The 9,284-nt window shown below is 42.9% G+C and overlaps 1 long non-coding RNA gene across 1 annotated transcript; it reads right to left on the bottom strand.

Annotated features, from left to right (window-relative positions):
* Positions 1 to 1,314: 1,314 nt before the first annotated feature.
* On the bottom strand, positions 1,315 to 3,205 carry LOC125556503. Its single transcript, XR_007305108.1, has 2 exons — positions 2,693 to 3,205; positions 1,315 to 1,708 (listed from the first exon to the last, which is right to left on the bottom strand). It is a non-coding gene; the product is annotated as an uncharacterized LOC125556503 (long non-coding RNA).
* Positions 3,206 to 9,284: the final 6,079 nt, after the last annotated feature.

Here is a 9,284-nt window from a genome sequence, read left to right as displayed (position 1 = left end):
ATCTTGTCTCTCTGATCCCCCCTCTCCCCTCTCTCTCTCTCTCTCTCTTCTCCGCGCCCTGCCAGAGCGCCCCATGGATGTCCGCAGAACCGTCCTACTCCACCAGTCCCGCCTCATGCCGTTGTTGTACTTCTGAGTTTTGACCCTCGCTGCTGGTCCCCTCATGCCGCTGTTGATTTCTTTTTTCCTTTCCTGATTTTCGATGCCTCTTCTTCAGGGTCATTGGTTGATTCCTTTTTCCCTTCCTTCGTTCCCTTTCCGATTTCATGGCTGCTTGTTGATTATCTTGGTCATAGGTATATAAACCGGCGAGATTAGATGTAAGGGAGCAATGTGGGATTATTTTGACCGTAGAAAGGACCCTCTTCTAGCGCAAGTGTGGGCTAGCACAAATTGATGGCGGCGCAAGTGACGGGCCGGGAAGTTGCGCAGGGATGGGCCAGGCTAAAGCAGCCCCAATGCAGTGAGCGTGGACGTGCTACATAGGGAGGCAAAAACGAACCGTTCCTTTAGTACCACATCGAGCGTAACGTACAGGGCGAACCATACGGACGGGCGTTTGACGGTGAGACAAAAAACGGACGAAACTACAAGGGCCTTTTTGCAAAACGTGCGTGACGGTGAACCCGGAGACTCAATCCGTGCTTTATTATTACTAGCACAAATGCCCGTGCGTTGCAACGGAAAAAAAATATCACACGCTTTTTCTCGTTTATTATAACTCGTATTATATATTACTCCTATATAAGTATACATTTTTTCGCCTCTTATGTTTCTCTTTCTCCTATTTTTTAGCACAAAGCTCTTCCATGAATCTGCACAGTACTGGTAGCTAGCACCTATTTATAATAGGTTTCTGTCAAGCATAGGTAACAGTTCTTGCATATATGTTTATGATTGGCTGCAAACTGGAACATTTTGCAGTCACATATTTGGCTTTGTCTCTATTTGTTCATAGGCTCAAACGTACAGGTTCATAAATGATCTCTAAAGATCTCACATGCAGGTCTATATCCAATTTCTAACGACGGGGAGTACATCGGTAGTCCTTCATCCCAAATTATCGAACATATATAAAGTCTGTCAAGAGAGAGCTAAAACAATTGCACAGGCCCTACAGTTTTTCTTTATAGTTGGCAGGTGCGGCAACAGTTGATGGATGTCATTGCCTGTTTCCATACTTGCATGGAAGGGTGTACACAAAACTAAAAAAAGATGAAGGATTGGTAAATAAACTTGGAAGGTTACATGCTAGGTAATAAAGCTCATCAATCATGAATAAAGCAAGTCAGCAAGCCTAAAAATAAGATTGACTCAAGTACAGGAACACGATGTTGAACATATATTGGTGGACGCCTTATTCGTGGAGCATTTCTTCGATTACCCCAGAGACGAAATTACATAGTGTCACAAATTCAATTTCAATCTCTACATGCTTAGTCAACAGAGCCTTATACTGGTTGAAAGCAACATCCAGCCATGACTTCATATATTTCCATTCAAGCGTGTATCATTGCAGCCCCACGGATAACCTCAAGGCTGATGCTTCGCTTATATCAAAGGCCGGGCAATTTCATGCCATAACTTATCAAGTAGCTTTGTATTCCATAGAGTGCCACCAGCCCTACTGGTAGAACAGATGTTAGATGAGAAGAGTGTCCCATCCTCATTTTGCCATGAGAATGAGTCATTCCTATAAACGTGAAATCTGTAAAAAAAAATCCAATGAACTAAAAATATGAGAAACGCCGTAAAAAAATATATGAGAAAAGAGCAAACCTATGGCCTGGATACGCTAACTGGATTCAGAACAGAGCCCATTCAAACGAAAGTGATATGTTCCCTTTTACTTTTGTCTGAGAGACAATAAAATTGCATTGATGGAGGCGTTCAGTAGAAATACTCACTCTGTGTTCAGTTTGTAATTAACTCCTATATGGAAGGAACTGGACTCCTTCATTGCAAGTCGTTAAGTTTTAGCATACATGTAATCCATACACTTAGTTGTATGCTTGTCCTCTATTTCAAACTTTCACTCACGCAAGCAAGAAGTATTTCACTGCCATAGCCCATAGACCAGTAGTTCAGTGCTGTTCGTGATTGCAACCTGAACAGAGTAACAAAATTGTCTATTCGATGTATGGATGGATCGATGGGAATACGATGCGTAATGAAAAGGGTAAGTAATCACATTGGCATGCATAGCATCTACATCTGCGCATACATAAGAAATAATTCCAAAGAAAATAAATTGATCTGGTCAAGCATATCTCTGGATATTTCATTATCGACATTCACCATTTTAGTATTAATACCCATGTGGTGTACATCATCCTGATGCATGAGTGTGCTATGGCCGATGGCCTTTAGATTGCAAATGTTGTTACTGTTGGAAGACCATATATTCATAAGAAGAATGTTACACATCTGGCCCTCACTATGTGTTCTTGCTGGTAGAAACTGAACCAAATGGCCCAGATTCTTGTATGGACAACAGCTTAAACAAAGAACTCTAGCTAATACTTGATGCCATAAGCATCTGTTTAGTAAGTTAACTCGTGCAAAGAAATCTAAGAAATACTTGGTTTTGTGTGCATAGGTTCAGAAAGTTAACTCATATCTTCAGAAGAGGAACTATCAAGTATGCAAATAGCTAGCTGTGCTAGGCTTGTCCACACGTAAGTTATCTTACAAGGTTGGATGGGGTCTGACGGAGGAGTGCCATGGAGTGACAGAGCAGGTCGAGGCGTAGCACCAGTGGTCTGTCGAACTTGGAGCAGAGCCAATCGAAACAGAGGATGGAGCATCAGTATGGAGGGCGGAGGCGGCTGACGGAGGCTCCACGTACAGCCCAGCGCCGCTGCCTAGCTTGGCGTAATCTTCCTCGCGGTGGGAGGGGCGACGAAGACATGGCCGTGGCGTCGTCCGCCTGAGGTGATGACGCATCTCCACGAGCGCTCCCTGTGGCCTCTTGGTCTCGATTTGATCCCTCTTGGCCCGCCTCCACCTGCAAGGACTTCACGCCCCCTCGCCGAATTCCTCTGTCTCCCGCGCCCGTCCGCCGTCTCCTCGCTCCGGCGAACTCCTGCCTAGGTCGCCGCACCGCCGCTCCTTTATCCTTTCTTCTCTCCCTCACCTCCCTGACTTCTTTCTGCCTAGGAGCCGAAGCCGCGCTCCGGTCATCCCCGTGGTCACCGGTGTCTGCCCCCCCCCCCCCCCCCCCCCCCCCCCCCCCCCCCCCCTCCCCAGCAAGCTGCAGCCGCTGCCGCCGTTCTACAATCTGCATCGAGCAGCCGCGCCGCCCCAACTGCTCAAGCCGCCGCGTTGACCCGAGCACGGCGGCACGAGCGTTGTCCGCGTGTAGCCGGTCGGGTAAGGGTAGGCGCGCCAGCGTGGTGGGCGGTGGCGGCGCACGGCGGTACGGCGGCATGCGTGAGGGGCATGGCGGGAGGTGGAGATGGGGACTAGGAGGCAGGGTCGGGGAGGCTGATTTTTTTTTCTTTTATCTCGGGCGTACTGGTTCAGGTTAGTCTATTATGAGGACGGAAACGAAACTGGACTGATGAAATTTAGTACCATCTCACGTATAAGTTTTAAATTCAAACTGAAAGTGTAAAATCATAAGAAGAAGCGTATTGTGACGGTGAACCCACGGAGTCAATCTATGCTTTATTATAATTATTATTATTATTATATTATATATATATATTATATATATATAATACTAGCAAAAGGACCAGTGCGTTGCAACGGGAGAAAAAAATCATAAACTTCAATGGGCATGACAACATTTTGCTGCATCACCGATAACATTTTGGCGACCATTTTGTTCAATTTCATTAATAATTCGTAATAAACAAAATTTTAAAAATAATATTTTTTGATTTCCCAAACATTTGTTTTAAAAATTGCAAACATGTTTTGAATATGCGACACAATCATTTTATGCTTTATTCAAAAATTTACTTAAAAGTTCTTTTTAAAAATTTTGGAGGTTTTTTTAAGTACCAAATTATTTAAAGGAGAAAAAACGATAATGGAAAAGAAAAAATAAAATAAAAAACGAAATTTAAAAACGGACCGCCCGCACATGGGCCGGCCCTAATTGGAGCGCCGTGTCTTCTCGCTGCGTGCAGAGCACAGTATAGGAGTTCACTACTGCGTGGGATGGCCCAGGCAGGGGATTCCCCAGTGTGAAATGTTTTTTGTCAACTTATAGATGACATTGGTGGGTCATATTTTATAAGTTTGGAAGAAATTGATGACTTTAATAATAATTATTATTATTATAGCGCATATGCCGTGCATTGCAAGAAGATCAAATAAAAAATAGCATGTCCATCAAAACATCACGATAGCGTTCAGACGCTGCCAACTGGTAGCTACAAGAAGGTCCATGTCCATATCTAGAAGAAATGTATAATCATAAAACGACCTTGCAATGACATGCGTCCGACCTGTAGCATCGCCAGTCATCCTTGCAACTTCCACGTGGTCACCTTTGCAGTGTTTTTCATCCAACTGGTAGGACAAACGATCGTCTTTCCAGCGTCCATATAATAATTTTGCAGCACTTTGGTCCGAATTGTCAATAGAAAAAAGGACAGCGGAGATTGATGTTACATTCACACTTTTTTTACTGGAAATGATATGGATGTCATACTCGTGTATTCAGTGATGGTTTACATAGAAACTGGTAGAGAGTAAATATATTCCGACACAAAGTTAACCTTCGTCTACTAATCTCAACCTATGTATTAGAAACATGCATGATCGTTCTCCAAAAAAACATTACGGTGAAATAAATGAAACTATAATTTTAATTAGCAAGGGATTTTAATCACTTGCATTACTACAACTCTAGAAGTGATTTTCTGTTTTTAGATGATTACAACTGTGATGTATATTGAGAATATAGTAACTTCTGTCAAGAAAATAATTCTAGAAAATCATGCACTTCCACTCACCTTCGAGCAGCATTTTTTTCTTGTTCCTGCTAGCTATACATCGCCTCGTATGTGTTTACAATCTGTTTCTTTATATGAAGGCAATCAGGTGTTACCTTCTGATTACAAAAAAGGTATGCAACATGTGTATTTTCCATCAACATTGACATCTTTAGGACCCTAGGAGAATTATCTGACTGCAAACATCATGCTTCAAATATCAAATCTTAGAGAAGAACATTACCTGATCAGAATGCCTATATGTCCATAATTTATGAGAAAGAAAAGAAACAAAATTTACTGTAGCAAGGATAGCTGCAATGGTCATGTTCAGGAAGTAGGAGGTTGCCATTGTAGCAGCAGCAGAACCTTGGTACAATATAGACGATGTTGCCGGTGTCGACCTGACCATCCGCTGCATAGATGTTCAATTTTTATTGTTTGCTAATTATTAAATAAGCCAAATCTGACCAAATGTGTTGATCTTCGAGGAGAAAATTCAAGGACCCAAATATGCAATGCTACACAACTAAAAAGATTAACCTTAGAATTGTGATCTTACAATGCAAATAAGCAATACCTGACAGCTGTCAGAAACGACATCCTAGTTCTAAAATTAGTAGCAGCGATTTCCTTCTAAACCATGCCTATTTAAATCAGCCATGACAAAGCTTAGGGTCCTAAACAACATTATCAATCATGGAGAATCAGAATCAAGAACATTACCATAGAACTGGAGTTCTCTTCCTCCCTTGAAATTAACAAAAAGAATATATATTAGAAAAAATCCTTGGGTTCGATACATAGAGGGCAGTATCGACGTACTTGCAGTTCTCACTCATATTTCCAAACTACATCAGACATTTCACAAGGCGCGTAGAGTTGTTCCAGTGAAAAAACAAACAAAAAGCTTCTATGGGAGATCACAAAAAGAGGAACATTCAAGTAACAATGAATGACATACTGAAATGCAAAAGAATGAGTTAGAATCGTAATTTACAGTCCCTAGCAACTGCAACAAACTGTAGTTCTACACATAAGTACATCTATCCTCTTACATAAATATACATCTATCCTAGATAAATATTTTCCGAACCTATCCCTTTTTCCCTGAAGCCAAGAATGAAAACAACATTACGTAGGTCTTTCTAAACTGACACCATACGTGTTAGCAAAGACAGTACTGCATGTGAAAGCATATACCTATAAGTTCTTAGCGGCAAGTATTATATGTGAAAATTGTAATAAACTCGGCTATTGTGTTGATTTTTTTTTCAGAAATTGAACTGTTAAAGGAAAAAATATCTTGGTTGTCAAAAAAAATTTGATAATTCAAAGAATTATTCTGAATTTCAAGAAACGTTTTCTAAAAGACATACTATAATATTTCGATCTAACCCGGCAATTACTTCTTCAAAATTCACGCTCATGTCGTAAAAATGTTGTAACAAACATGTTCAACTGAACTGTGTTTGGCACTGGATCAACTCATAAACTAACTTATAGACTGAAAAGTAGGATGCTTTTGTTGTCTTAAGGAAATACATATGGAAAACATCACAAACTCACATAGCTACAGGAAAATTCGTAGCTTTGTACTTACCTAGCTCATCTATGGATCTCAGAGTTTTTCTTTGAAGCATATATAGGAGACTTGTATACTAATTCACACGTCCATGCAACCTTCGCTTGGCCCTGTCTGCTCATGCAGGTTAGAATTATTTTTTCATGCATAAATGATGTCGGGATTTTTTCTTATCAGACACTCCAATTGGGCTCTTGTCATCGCCGTGAAGTCTCACCCAGTTGGCACTGCAGTTGAAGCATATAAAAGCCAAAACTTGTATGTAAATATATGTTAAGTAAAAGGAAGTGATTCCCACAACCCATGTTTTCTAACATATTTATGGGCATCCAAGATATTATGTCTGTCCATCAAGAAGATATGCATGGACAGATATCTTCATAGGGCGGAGCAGCAGCAATAACAGAAGGATTGCTGAACGGATACGTTACTGATGCAATATCCAGTCAAAGATTTGTCATCACCAATTAGGGAGAATCATAAGACGTGCAAAGTGCTAGTCTGCTACTTACTTTCATCCATCCATGCATGCTGCTGCTGCTGCATCCTGCATGAAAAGCCATCACCTCACCAGGATGTAGTTCACGCTCTTCTACAACTCATAGCAAGGTTAGAACATGAAAATTGGGATCAACGCTCTTCTACCTGCTTGGGAAGTATATGAGAAAAAGGAAAGCTGGAACAACGTTCAGAGTCACAGGCCACTCCACACTACACCAAGCACACGACTCTATCTCTGATTCACAATGTTGTGTGAACCTCGACCTCGATCAACATACCTTGGTGGTGCCATTGATAGGCGATGGAGTGGTAAACGGGCGAGACGCTTCTTCCTGCGCCAGCCAGCGGCTCCCGGAACACCTTAAGCACTGCACCATGACGAACAGCGAGAACATACGTCTGCAACTGCCAATGAAGGGAGCAATGAGTGGAGGATGATCGATGCATGAGGTTGGGAGGCGGCGACCTACTGATGATCGGTGCCGGTAGAGAAGAGCCCGATCACGGTTGACGGACGCGCTAGGCGGGAGCGGGAGAGTCCAGCGGGGGCGGCGCTGAGCGGAGGAGACGGTCGGCGGACAAATCTCATGGGGTGAACGGGTACTGGTAGAGCTCGATCTGGAGTGAAGTCCAGCGGGCGTTCTTGGGAGCTTTGCCGCCATTGCGATCTATATATCACAAGAGACGATCCAGCTCTCTAGAGCCGATCGAGTCGAGGAGGACGTGAGCAAGGTAACAAACATACGCATCGTGAGAGATCAAGGAAGTCATGCACACGACCTCGGGCAACACCGTGGCCGATCTCGATCGGGAGGAAGACCAAGGACGCCCATCGTGCTTCCTCGAACTCGGCGCTGCTCTTCCTCGATGCGAGGTCTCGGCGTCTCGCCTAGGTATAGGAGAGCACGTGATCCCGGGCATCATATATATGGGAGGGTTAGGAAGGTTCAACTGGAAGTCCTAATCGTGAGTTTCTTTGTTTTCTTATTTAATTGGTTTTCTAGTAGTAGTACATGACTTTGACACGACACGTACGTTTTATTGAACCAAAATTGTGCAATGAAGAAAACAAAAAAAGGAATAAGGAATAAGAACCGCGACCGGGAAAAAAATAAAAGAAGGTAACATGTATCTGTGCACAAGTGAGTTAGTGTCCTAGTGGTTAGTGCACTTGCGGTCTCCGTGAAGAGATCCTGAGTTCGAACCGTTCTGGCGCACTAACCTTTTTTGCTTGGGTTTGAAAAATATAAAGAAAAAACGGGCCGGTCCAATTACAAGCACGCCAATTGGTGAACCGGCGCAGAATTCGCCTCGTCGAATTACCGAGACAGAAATTTAGTACCACCTTGAATATGTTTCAAATTTAAACTGAAAGTGTAAATTCACGGAAAGAAAGTGTATTGTGACGGTGAACCCACGGAGTCAATCCGTACTTTATTATTATTATTATTATTATTATTATTATTATTATTATTATTATTATTATTATATATATATATATATACTAGCAAAAGGGCCAATTTAAACTGAAAGCGTAAATTCACGGAAAGAAAGCGTATTGTGACGGTGAACCCATGGAGTCAATCCGTACTTTATTATTATTATTATTATTATTATTTTATATATATATATATATATACTAGCAAAAGGGCCCGTGCGTTGCAACGGGAGAAAAAAATTTATAATCTCGAATAATCATGACCATATTTTGTTGCATCATCAAGGGCTGGGGACGTCCCCTTCGCGGCATGTTTTCCTGACCTGTTCTCCATCGCGGTTGACCCGTGGATCTCTGTTGCAGTGGCCCTTATTGACTTAGGGCAGCTCACCTTCCGCCGTCCTTTTGGCCCAGATGAGAATGTCGCCTAGCATGACTTGCTCGACTGCATCGCGTTGCATGAGCCTAAGCTTGATGTGGAAGATGATCGCACCAGGTGGCGTCTAGAGCCCTCTGCTTTGGCGGCCGCTTAGCCGCCCCAGGAAGAGAGATGCCATCACCTCCATCATCATCCAGCTTCGCGCGATGGCTCTCCGGATGGCTCCACCGCCTCCCCCACCACCACCTGAGCCGGATTAGCTCCCTAGTCATCGTCGTCACCGCCTTGTTTGTTTTGTGCGTCCCTTGTGTTTGTTTTGGGCTTGTTGTGCTGTGCCTACAGCTGAACCAATGGAGTGAGTTGTGTGTGCGTGTTGGACCTTTGCCCACGGTGGCATTGTGTATTTGTGTTGTTCGGATGTTACATTGTTGACTT

This window comes from Triticum urartu, chromosome 5, assembly GCF_003073215.2.
Source record: "Triticum urartu cultivar G1812 chromosome 5, Tu2.1, whole genome shotgun sequence".
Lineage (NCBI taxonomy): Eukaryota > Viridiplantae > Streptophyta > Magnoliopsida > Poales > Poaceae > Triticum > Triticum urartu.
Note: the sequence above shows the minus strand (reverse complement) of the source record. Positions and strands in the feature narration are given on the sequence as shown.